Here is a 13,167-nt window from a genome sequence, read left to right on the forward strand (position 1 = left end):
CCTTAGTCTCTGATGGCCTTAGTCTCTGATGGCCTTAGTCTCTGATGGCCTTAGTCTCTGATGGCCTTAGTCTCTGATGGCCTTAGTCTCTGATGGCCTTAGTCTCTGATGGCAGTCTTAGTCTCTGATGGCCTTAGTCTCTGATGGCCTTAGTCTCTGATGGCCCTCTGTCTGTTCCATCTGATGGCCTTAGTCTCTGATGGCCTTAGTCTCTGATGGCCTTAGTCTCAGTCTCTGATGGCCTTAGTCTCTGATGGCCTTAGTCTCTGATGGCCTTAGTCTCTGATGGCCTTAGTCCCTGATGGCCTTAGTCTCCTGATGGCCTTAGTCTCCTCTGATGGCCTTAGTCTGATCTGATGGCCTAGTCTGATGGCCTTAGTCTCTGATGGCCTTAGTCCTGTCTGGTTCCAGTCTCTGATGGCCTTAGTCTCTGATGGCCTTAGTCTCTGATGGCCTTAGTCTCTGATGGCCTTAGTCTCTCTGATGGCCTTAGTCTCTCTGATGGCCTTAGTCTCTGATGGCCTTAGTCTCCTTAGTCTCTGATGGGTTCAGTCTCTGATGGCCTTAGTCTCTGATGGCCTTAGTCCCATGGCCTAGCTGATGGCCTTAGTCTCTGATGGCCTTAGTCTCTGATCTTAGTCCCTGATGGCCTTAGTCTCTGATGGCCTTAGTCTCCTCTGATGGCCTTAGTCCCTGATGGCCTTAGTCTCTGATGGCCTTAGTCTCTGATGGCCTTAGTCTCTGATCTTAGTCTGATGGCCTTAGTCTCCTCTGATGGCCTTAGTCTCTGATGTCTCTGAGTCTCTGATGGCCTTAGTCCTGATGGCCTTAGCTGTACCTCTGATGGCCTTAGTCTCCCTGATGGCCTTAGTCCTGATGGCCTTAGTCTCTGATGGCCTTAGTGGCCTTAGTCTCTGATGGCCTTAGTCTCTGATGGCCCTTAGTCTCTGATGGCCTTAGTCTAGCTGTCTCTGATGGCCTTAGTCTCTGATGGCCTTAGTCTCTGATGGCCTTAGTCTGATGGCCTTGTACCTGATGGCCTTAGTCTCTGTCTATCTGATCTGTCCCTGATCTTAGCTGATGGCCTTAGTCCCTGTGTCTATCTGATGGCCTTATCTGATGGCCTTAGTCTCTGATACCTGATGGCCTTAGTCTCTGATGGCCTTAGTCTCTGATGGCCTTAGTCTCTGATGGCCTTAGTCTCTGATGTGTTAGTCTCTGATGGCCTTAGTCTCTGATGGCCTTACCTCTGATGGCCTTAGTCTCTGATCCTTAGTCTAGCTGGCCTTAGTCTCTGATGGCCTGTGTCTGATGGCCTTAGTCTCTGTGGCCTTAGTCTCTGATGGCCTTAGTCTCTGATGGCCTTAGTCTACTCTGTGGTCTTAGTCCCTGATGGCCTTAGTCTCTGATGGCCTTAGTCTCTGATGGCCTTAGTCTCTGATGGCCTTAGTCTCCCTGATGGCCTTAGTCTCTGATGGCCTTAGTCTCTGATGGCCTTAGTCTCTGATGGCCTTAGTCTCTGATGGCCTTAGTCTCTGATGGCCTTAGTCTCTGATGGCCTTAGTCTGATCTGTCCTGATGGGTTCAGTCTCTATGGCCTTAGTCTCTGATGGCCTTAGTCTCTGATGGCCTTAGTCTCTGATGGCCTTAGTCCCTGATGGCCTAGTCTCTGATGGCCTTAGTCTCTGATGGCCTTAGTCTCCTGTCAGTCTCTGATGGCCTTAGTCTCTGATGGCCTTAGTCTCTGATGGCCTTAGTCTCTGATGTCCTTAGCTGATGACCTTAGTCTCTGATGGCCTTAGTCTCTGTCTGTCCTGATGGCCTTAGTCTCTGATGGCCTTAGTCTCTGATGGCCTTAGTCTCCGATCTGTCCTGATCTTAGTCTCTGATGGCCTTAGTCTCTGATGGCCTTAGTCTCTGATGGCCTTAGTCTCCTCTGATGGCCTTAGTCTCTGATGGCCTTAGTCTCTGATGGCCTTAGTCCTGATCTAGCTGATGGCCTTAGGCTGATGGCCTTAGTCTCTGTCTTAGTCCTGATCTAGTCCTGATGACCTTAGTCTCTGATGGCCTTAGTCTCTGATGGCCTTAGTCTCTGATGGCCTTAGTCTCTGATGGCCTTAGTCTGTGATGGCCTTAGTCCTGATGGGTTCAGCTGATGGCCTTAGGCTGATGTCTTAGTCTCTGATGGCCTTAGTCCCATCTAGTCTGTGGCCTTAGTCTCTGTGTTAGTCCTGATGGCCTAGTCCTGATGGCCTTAGTCTCTGATGGCCTTAGTCTCTGATGGCCTTAGTCTCTGATGGCCTTAGTCTCTGATGTAGTCTCTGATGGCCTTAGTCTCTGATGGCCTTAGTCTCTGATGGCCTTAGTCTCTGATGGCCTTAGTCTCTGATGGCCTTAGTCTACCTGATCTGTCTCTGACCCACTCTCTGATGGCCTTAGTCTCTGATGGGTTCAGTGTCTGATGGCCTTAGTCTCTGATGGCCTTAGTCTCTGATGGCCTGTAGTCTCTGATGGCCTTGTGTCTGATGGCCTTAGTCTCCGATGGCCTTAGTCTCTGATGGCTTTAAGTCTCTGATGGTCTTAGTCTCTGATGGCCTTAGTCTCTGATGGCCTTAGTCTCTGATGGCCTTAGTCTCTGATGGCCTTAGTCTCTGATGGCCTTAGTCTGATGGCCTTAGTCTCCGATGGCCTTAGTCTCCTCTGATCTAAGTCTCTGATGGCCCAGTCTCTGATGGCCTTAGTCTCTGATGGCCTTAGTCTCTGATGGCCTTAGTCTCTGATGGCCTTAGTCTCTGATGGCCTTAGTCTCCGATGGCCTTAGTCTCCTCCGATGGCCTTAGTCTCCGATGGCCTTAGTCTCTGATGGCCTTAGTCTCTGATGGCCTTAGTCTCTGATGGCCTTAGTCTCTGATGGCCTTAGTCTCCGATGGCCTTAGTCTCCGATGGCCTTAGTCTCTGATGGCCTTGTCTCTGATGGCCTAGTCTTGATGGCCTTAGTCTCTGGCCTTAGTCTCTGATGGCCTTAGTCTCTGATGGCCTTAGTCTCCGATCTTAGTCTCTGATGGCCTTAGTCTCTGATGGGTTCAGTTTAGACAGGCCTTAGTCTCTGATGGCCTTAGTCTCTGATGGCCTTAGTCCCTGATGGCCTTAGTCTCTGATGGCCTTAGTCTCTGATGGCCTTAGTCTCTGATGGCCTTAGTCTCCGATGGCCTTAGTCTCTGGCCTTAGTCTCTGATGGCCTTAGTCTCTGATGGCCTTAGTCTCTGATGGCCTTAGTCCTGATGGCCTTAGTCTCTGATGGCCTTAGTCTCTGATGGGTTCAGTCTCTGATGGGTTCAGTCTCTGATGGGTTCAGTCTCTGATGGCCTTAGTCTCTGATGGCCTTAGTCCCTGATGGCCTTAGTCTCTGATGGCCTTAGTCTCTGATGGGTTCAGTCTCTGATGGGTTCAGTCTCTGATGGCCTTAGTCTCTGATGGGTTCAGTCTCTGATGGCCTTAGTCTCCGATGGCCTTAGTCTGTCTGAGTCTCTGATGGCCTTAGTCTCTGATGGCCTTAGTCTCCGATGGCCTTAGTCTCCGATGGCCTTAGTCTCTAATGGCCTTAGTCTCCGATGGCCTTAGTCTCTGATGGCCTTATCTCTATTGGTTCAGTTTAGACAGTTCTTAGTCTCTGATGGGTTCAGTCTCTGATGGCCTTAGTCTCTGATTGGTTCAGTTTAGCAGTTCTTAGTCTCTGATGGGTTCAGTCTCTGATGGCCTTAGTCTCTGATGGCCTTAGCTCTGATGGCCTTAGTCTCTGATGGTCTTAGTCTCTGATCTTGTCTGATGGCCTTAGTCTCCGATGGCCTAGTCTGATGGCCTTAGCGATGGCCTTAGTCTCTGATGGCCTTAGTCTCTGATGGCCTTAGTCTCTGATGGCCTTAGTCCTGGTAGTCTCCTCTGATGGCCTTAGTCTCCTCTGATGGCCTGTCCTGATCTAGCTGATGGCCTTAGTCTCTGATGGCCTTAGTCTCTGATGGCCTTGTCCCTGATGGCCTTAGTCTCCTCTGTGGCCTTAGTCTCCGATGGCCTTAGTCCTGATGGGTTCCTCTGATGGCCTAGTCTCTGATGGCCTTAGTCTCTGATGGGTTGTGTCTGATGGCCTTAGTCTCCATGGCCTTAGTCTCTGATACCTTAGTCTCTGATGGCCTTAGTCTCTGATGGCCTTGTCCCTGATGGCCTTAGTCTCTGATGGCTTGTCTCTGATGGCCTTAGTCTCTGATGGCCTTAGTCCCTGATGGCCTTAGTCCCTGATGGCCTTAGTCTCTGATGGGCCTTCAGTCTCTGTCCCAGTCTCTGATGGCCTTAGTCTCTGATGGCCTTAGTCTCTGATGGCCTTAGTCTGACCCTGATGGCCTTAGTCTCTGATGGGTAGTCTCTGATGGCCTTAGTCTCTGATGGCCTTAGTCTGTCTGATGGCCTTAGTCTCTGATGGCCTTAGTCTCTGATGGCCTTAGTCTCTGATGGGTTAGTCTCTGATGGCCTTAGTCTCTGATGGCCTTAGTCTCTGATGGGTTAGTCTCTGATGGGTCTAGTCTCTGATGGGCAGTCTCTGATCCAGTCTCTGATGGAGTCCCTGATGGCCTTAGTCCCTGATGGCCTTAGTCCCTGATGGCCTTAGTCTCTGATGGCCTTAGTCTCTGATGGCCCAGTCCTGATGGCCATAGTCTCTGATGGCCTTAGTCTCTGATGGCCTTAGTCTCTGATGGCCTTAGTCTCCTCTGATGGCCTTAGTCTCTGATGGCCTTAGTCTCTGATGGCCTTAGTCTCTGATGGTCTTAGTCTCTGATGGGTTAGTCTCTGATGACCTTAGTCTCTGATGGCCTTAGTCTGATGGCCTTAGTCTTGATGGTAAGTCTCCTGATGGCCTTAGTCTCTGATGGCCAGTCTCTGATGGCCTTAGTCTTTGGCCTTAGTCTCTGATGTCCTTAGTCTCTGATGGCCTTAGTCTCCTCTGATGGTCTTAGTCTCTGATGGCCTTAGTCTCTGATGGCCTTAGTCTCTGATGGCCTTAGTCTCCTCTGATGGCCTTAGTCTCCTGATGGCCTTAGTCTCTGATGGTCTTAGTCTCTGATGGCCTTAGTCTCTGATGGCCTTAGTCTCTGAAGTCTCTGATGGCCTTAGTCTCTGATGGCCTTAGTCTGGTAGATGGCCTTAGTCTCTGATGGGTTCAGTCTCTGATGGCCTTAGTCTCTGATGGCCTTAGTCTCTGATGGCCTTAGTCTCTGATGGCCTTAGTCTCCTCTGATGGCCTTAGTCTCTGATGGCCTTAGTCTCTGATTTAGTCTCTGATGGCCTTAGTCTCTGATGGCCTTAGTCTCTGATGGCCTTAGTCTCTGATGGCCTTAGTCTCTGATGGCCTTAGTCTCTGATGGCCTTAGTCTCTGATGGCCTTAGTCTCTGATGGCCTTAGTCTCTGATGGCCTTAGTCTCTGATGGCCTTAGTCTCTGATGGCCTTAGTCTCTGATGGCCTTAGTCTCTGATGGCCTTAGTCTCTGATGGCCTTAGTCTCTGATGGCCTTAGTCTCTGATGGCCTTAGTCTCTGATGGCCTTAGTCTCTGATGGCCTTAGTCTCTGATGGCCTTAGTCTCTGATGGCCTTAGTCTCTGATGGCCTTAGTCTCTGATGGCCTTAGTCTCTGATGGGTTCAGTCTCTGATGACCTTAGTCTCTGATGGCCTTAGTCTCTGATGGCCTTAGTCTCCGATGGCCTTAGTCTCTGATGGGTTCAGTCTCTGATGGCCTTAGTCTCTGATGGCCTTAGTCTCTGATGGCCTTAGTCTCTGATGGCCTTAGTCTCTGATGGCCTTAGTCTCCTCTGATGGCCTCAGTCTCTGATGGCCTTACTCTCTGATGGCCTTAGTCTCTGATGGGTTCAGTCTCTGATGGCCTTAGTGATGGCCTTAGTCTCCTGATGGCCTTAGTCTCTGATGGCCTTAGTCTCTGATGGCCTTAGTCTCCGATGGCCTTAGTCTCTGATGGCTTTAAGTCTCTGATGGTCTTAGTCTGGATGGCCTTAGTCTCTGATGGCCTTAGTCTCTGATGGCCTTAACTCTGATGGCCTTAGTCTCTGATGGCCTTAGTCTCCGATGGCCTTAGTCTCCGAAACTTAGCTCCTCTGATGGCCTTAAGTCTCTGATGGCCTTAAGTCTCTGATGGCCTTAGTCTCTGATGGCCTTAGTCTCCGATGGCCTTAGTCTCCTCCGATGGCCTTAGTCTCCGATGGCCTTAGTCTCTGATGGCCTTAGTCTCTGATGGCCTTAGTCTCTGATGGCCTTAGTCTCTGATGGCCTTTCCTCAGATGGCCTTAGTCTCTGATGGCCTTAGTCTCTGATGGCCTTAGTCTCTGATGGCCTTAAACTGATGGCCTTAGTCTCTGATGGCCTTAGTCTCTGATGGCCTTAGTCTCTGATGGCCTTAGTCTTTGATGGCCAGTCTCTGATGGCCTTAGTCTCAATGGCCTTAGTCCTGATGGCCTTAGTCTCTGATGGCCTTAGTCCTGATGGCCTTAGTCTCTGATGGCCTTAGTCTCTGATGGCCCCTCAACTTACTGATGGCCTTACAGGACTGGTAATGGCCTTAGTCTCATGGCCTATACCTGATGGCCCCTCAATGGCCTAGACAGGACTGGTAAGTCTCATGGCCTTAGCCTCAACTCTGATGGCCAGTCTTTGATGGCCTTAGACAGGCCTTAGTCTTGATGGCCTTAAATGGCCTTAGTCTCTGATGGCCTTAGTCCTGATGGCCTCAGTCTCTGATGGCCTTAGACAGGACTGGTAAAACACATGGCCTTAGTCCCTGATGGCCTTAGTCTCAACACAGTTTGATGGCCTTAGTCTCTGATGGACTGGCCTAAGTCTCTGATGGCCTTATACCTTAGTCCTGATGGCCTTCAGTCTCTGATGGCCACGACTGATGGCCTTAGTCATGGCCTTAGTCTCTGATGGCCTTAGTCTCTGAAACACATGTATACCTGCCTTTCTCTAAACACAACTAGACAGTGACTGGTCGATAAGCAGAGCTATAATTCCTGTTGTGTCTGAGGTCAAGGAAGTAAAACATTTTCTCTGTGGCCTACCAGTCTCTCCTCACTTTCTAGACAGGACTGGCATCAAATTAAACATGGCCCGCTCTTCCTTCAGTGAGATACCTGACCCAGCCCCTCAACACGACTAGACAGGACTGGTAAAACACATGTATACCAGCCCCTCAACACAACTAGACAGGACTGGTAAAACACATGTATACCAGCCCCTCAACACAACTAGACAGGACTGGTAAAACACATGTATACCAGCCCCTCAACACACTAGACAGGACTGGTAAAACACATGTATACCAGCCCCTCAACACACTAGACAGGACTGGTAAAACACATGTATACCAGCCCCTCAACACAACTAGACAGGACTGGTAAAACACATGTATACCAGCCCCTCAACACAACTAGACAGGACTGGTAAAACACATGTATACTGACCCATCAACACAACTAGACAGGACTGGTAAAACACATGTATACCAGCCCCTCAACACAACTAGACAGGACTGGTAAAACACATTTATACCAGCCCATCAACACAACTAGACAGGACTGGTAAAACACATGTATACCAGCCCATCAACACAACTAGACAGGACTGGTAAAACACATGTATACCAGCCCATCAACACGACTAGACAGGACTGGTAAAACACATTTATACTGACCCATCAACACATCTAGACAGGACTGGTAAAACACATGTATACCAGCCCATCAACACAACTAGACAGGACTGGTAAAACACATGTATACTGACCCCATCAACACAACTAGACAGGACTGGTAAAACACATGTATACCAGCCCCTCAACACAACTAGACAGGACTGGTAAAACACATGTATACCAGCCCATCAACACAACTAGACAGGACTGGTAAAACACATGTATACCAGCCCCTCAACACAACTAGACAGGACTGGTAAAACACATGTATACCAGCCCCTCAACACGACTAGACAGGACTGGTAAAACACATTTATACCAGCCCATTAACACAACTAGACAGGACTGGTAAAACACATCTATACCAGCCCCTCAACACAACTAGACAGGACTGGTAAAACACATTTATACTGACCCCATCAACACAACTAGACAGGACTGGTAAAACACATTTATACCAGCCCATCAACACAACTAGACAGGACTGGTAAAACACATTTATACAGACCCATCAACACAACTAGACAGGACTGGTAAAACACATGTATACCAGCCCCTCAACACAACTAGACAGGACTGGTAAAACACAGGTATACCAGCCCCTCAACACGACTAGACAGGACTGGTAAAACACATGTATACCAGCCCCTCAACACAACTAGACAGGACTGGTAAAACACATTTATACTGACCCCATCAACACGACTAGACAGGACTGGTAAAACACATGTATACCAGCCCCTCAACACAACTAGACAGGACTGGTAAAACACATGTATACCAGCCCATCAACACAACTAGACAGGACTGGTAAAACACATGTATACCAGCCCCTCAACACAACTAGACAGGACTGGTAAAACACATGTATACCAGCCCCTCAACACAACTAGACAGGACTGGTAAAACACATGTATACCAGCCCCTCAACACAACTAGACAGGACTGGTAAAACACATGTATACCAGCCCCTCAACACAACTAGACAGGACTGGTAAAACACATGTATACCAGCCCCTCAACACAACTAGACAGGACTGGTAAAACACATGTATACCAGCCCCTCAACACAACTAGACAGGACTGGTAAAACACATTTATACCAGCCCCTCAACACAACTAGACAGGACTGGTAAAACACATGTATACCAGCCCCTCAACACAACTAGACAGGACTGGTAAAACACATGTATACCAGCCCATCAACACGACTAGACAGGACTGGTAAAACACATGTATACCAGCCCCTCAACACAACTAGACAGGACTGGTAAACACATGTATACCAGCCCATCAACACGACTAGACAGGACTGGTAAAACACATGTATACCAGCCCATCAACACAACTAGACAGGACTGGTAAAACACATGTATACCAGCCCTCAACACGACTAGACAGGACTGGTAAAACACATGTATACCAGCCCATCAACACAACTAGACAGGACTGGTAAAACACATTTATACCAGCCCCTCAACACAACTAGACAGGACTGGTAAAACACATGTATACCAGCCCCTCAACACAACTAGACAGGACTGGTAAAACACATTTATACCAGCCCCTCAACACGACTAGACAGGACTGGTAAAACACATGTATACTGACCCATCAACACGACTAGACAGGACTGGTAAAACACATGTATACCAGCCCCTCAACACAACTAGACAGGACTGGTAAAACACATTTATACTGACCCATCAACACAACTAGACAGGACTGGTAAAACACATGTATACCAGCCCCTCAACACAACTAGACAGGACTGGTAAAACACATTTATACCAGCCCCTCAACACAACTAGACAGGACTGGTAAAACACATGTATACCAGCCCTCAACACAACTAGACAGGACTGGTAAAACACATGTATACCAGCCCCTCAACACGACTAGACAGGACTGGTAAAACACATTTATACCAGCCCTCAACACAACTAGAAGGACTTAAAACACATCTATAAACATTAAAACTGGACTTTGTGGTTGTTTAGAAAGAGGTCCAGATCACAGAGCTTGACTGTAATTACACTGTATCCTACTAGACTAGAGCATGGACTGTAATTACAGTGTATCCTACTAGACTAGAGCATGGACTGTAATTACACTGTATCCTACTAGACTAGAGCGTAGACTGTAATTACACTGTATCCTACTAGACTAGAGCATGGACTGTAATTACACTGTACCCTACTAGACTAGAGCATGGACTGTAATTACACTGTATCCTACTAGACTAGAGCATGGACTGTAACTACACTGTATCCTACTAGACTAGAGCATGGACTGTAATTACACTGTACCCTACTAGACTAGAGCATGGACTGTAATTACAGTGTATCCTACTAGACTAGAGCATGGACTGTAATTACACTGTACCCTACTAGACTAGAGCATGGACTGTAATTACAGTGTATCCTACTAGACTAGAGCATGGACTGTAATTACACTGTATCCTACTAGACTAGAGCATGGACTGTAATTACACTGTACCCTACTAGACTAGAGCATGGACTGTAATTACACTGTATCCTACTAGACTAGAGCATGGACTGTAATTACACTGTATCCTACTAGACTAGAGCATGGACTGTAATTACACTGTATCCTACTAGACTAGAGCATGGACTGTAATTACAGTGTATCCCTACTAGACTAGAGCATGGACTGTAATTACAGTGTATCCTACTAGACTAGAGCATGGACTGTAATTACAGTGTATCCCTACTAGACTAGAGCATGGACTGTAATTACACTGTACCCTACTAGACTAGAGCATGGACTGTAATTACATTTACATTTACATTTAAGTCATTTCCTATCCAGAGCGACTTACAAATTGGTGCATTCACCTTATGACATCCAGTGGAACAGCCACTTTACAATAGTGCATCTAAATCTTTTAAGGGGGTTGAGAAGGATTACAGTGTATCCTACTAGACTAGAGCATGGACTGTAATTACACTGTATCCTACTAGACTAGAGCATGGACTGTAATTACACTGTACCCTACTAGACTAGAGCATGGACTGTAATTACACTATATCCTACTAGACTAGAGCATGGACTGTAATTACACTGTATCCTACTAGACTAGAGCATGGACTGTAATTACAGTGTATCCTACTAGACTAGAGCATGGACTGTAATTACACTGTACCCTACTAGACTAGAGCATGGACTGTAATTACATTTACATTTAAGTCATTTAGCAGCATCCTATCCAGAGCGACTTACAAATTGGTGCATTCACCTTATGACATCCAGTGGAACAGCCACTTTACAATAGTGCATCTAAATCTTTTAAGGGGGGTGAGAAGGATTACAGTGTATCCTACTAGACTAGAGCATGGACTGTAATTACAGTGTATCCTACTAGACTAGAGCATGGACTGTAATTACACTGTATCCTACTAGACTAGAACATGGACTGTAATTACACTGTATGCTACTAGACTAGAGCATGGACTGTAATTACACTGTACCCTACTACACAAGAGCATGGACTGTAATTACACTGTACCCTACTAGACTAGAGCATGGACTGTAATTACACTGTACCCTACTAGACTAGAGCATGGACTGTAATTACCCTGTATCCTACTAGACTAGAGCATGGACTGTAATTACACTGTATCCTACTAGACTAGAGCATGTCTGTGTCGATATGAGCTGCGTTCCCCAGAACAGAGATGTTGCCGGTCTGTTGCTTAATGTTTCCCGGGTCTAAAACCCTGTTCCTGCACCCCTTCCCTCTCCGGCCCAAACTGCTGCTCAAACCCCATTGTCTTCACCTGTTGTCAGCTACTAACCTGTTATCTGCTTCCTGTGTTACGCACGCTAGCCACTGGGGACTACAGATGGAAGGTATGTACCGGAGCATGATTACAGCTACGATGTGTCTGACGTAGTAGTTATAGTGGTGTATACTGTAGATAGTGGTGTTATGTACTGTAGATAGTGGTGTTGTATACTGTAGATAGTGGTGTTGTATACTGTAGATAGTGGTGTTGTATACTGTAGATAGTGGTGTTGTATACTGTAGATAGTGGTGTTGTATACTGTAGATAGTGGTGTTGTATACTGTAGATAGTGGTGTTGTATACTGTAGATAGTGGTGTTGTGGTGTTGTATACTGTAGATAGTGGTGTTGTAGTGTGGTATACTGTAGATAGTGGTGTTGTATACTGTAGATAGTGGTGTTGTAGTGTTGTATACTGTAGATAGTGGTGTTGTAGTGTTGTATACTGTAGATAGTGGTGTTGTATACTGTAGATAGTGGTGTTGTATACTGTAGATAGTGGTGTTATGTACTGTAGATAGTGGTGTTGTAGTGTTGTATACTGTAGATAGTGGTGTTGTAGTGTTGTATACTGTAGATAGTGGTGTTGTAGTGTTGTATACTGTAGATAGTGGTGTTGTAGTGTTGTATACTGTAGATAGTGGTGTTGTAGTGTGGTATACTGTAGATAGTGGTGTTGTAGTGTGGTATACTGTAGATAGTGGTGTTGTAGTGTTGTATACTGTAGATAGTGGTGTTGTAGTGTTGTATACTGTAGATAGTGGTGTTGTAGTGTGGTATACTGTAGATAGTGGTGTTGTAGTGTTGTATACTGTAGATAGTGGTGTTGTAGTGTTGTATAATGTAGATAGTGGTGTTGTAGTGTTGTATACTGTAGATAGTGGTGTTGTAGTGTTGTATACTGTAGATAGTGGTGTTGTAGTGTTGTATAATGTAGATAGTGGTGCTGTAGTGTTGTATACTGTAGATAGTGGTGTTGTATACTGTAGATAGTGGTGTTGTAGTGTTGTATACTGTAGATAGTGGTGTTGTATACTGTAGATAGTGGTGTTGTAGTGTTGTATACTGTAGATAGTGGTGTTGTAGTGTTGTATACTGTAGATAGTGGTGTTGTAGTGTTGTATACTGTAGATAGTGGTGTTGTAGTGTTGTATACTGTAGATAGTGGTGTTGTATACTGTAGATAGTGGTGTTGTAGTGTTGTATACTGTAGATAGTGGTGTTGTATACTGTAGATAGTGGTGTTGTAGTGTTGTATACTGTAGATAGTGGTGTTGTAGTGTTGTATACTGTAGATAGTGGTGTTGTAGTGTTGTATACTGTAGATAGTGGTGTTGTAGTGTTGTATACTGTAGATAGTGGTGTTGTGGTGTTGTATACTGTAGATAGTGGTGTTGTAGTGTGGTATACTGTAGATAGTGGTGTTGTAGTGTTGTATACTGTAGATAGTGGTGTTGTATACTGTAGATAGTGGTGTTGTAGTGTGTAGATAGTGGTGTTGTAGTGTTGTATACTGTAGATAGTGGTGGTGTTGTGGTGTTGTATACTGTAGATAGTGGTGTTGTGGTGTTGTATACTGTAGATAGTGGTGTTGTAGTGTGGTATACTG

The sequence above is a fragment of the Oncorhynchus keta genome, unplaced genomic scaffold (assembly GCF_023373465.1).
Source record: "Oncorhynchus keta strain PuntledgeMale-10-30-2019 unplaced genomic scaffold, Oket_V2 Un_contig_4464_pilon_pilon, whole genome shotgun sequence".
Classification (NCBI taxonomy): Eukaryota; Metazoa; Chordata; class Actinopteri; order Salmoniformes; family Salmonidae; genus Oncorhynchus; species Oncorhynchus keta.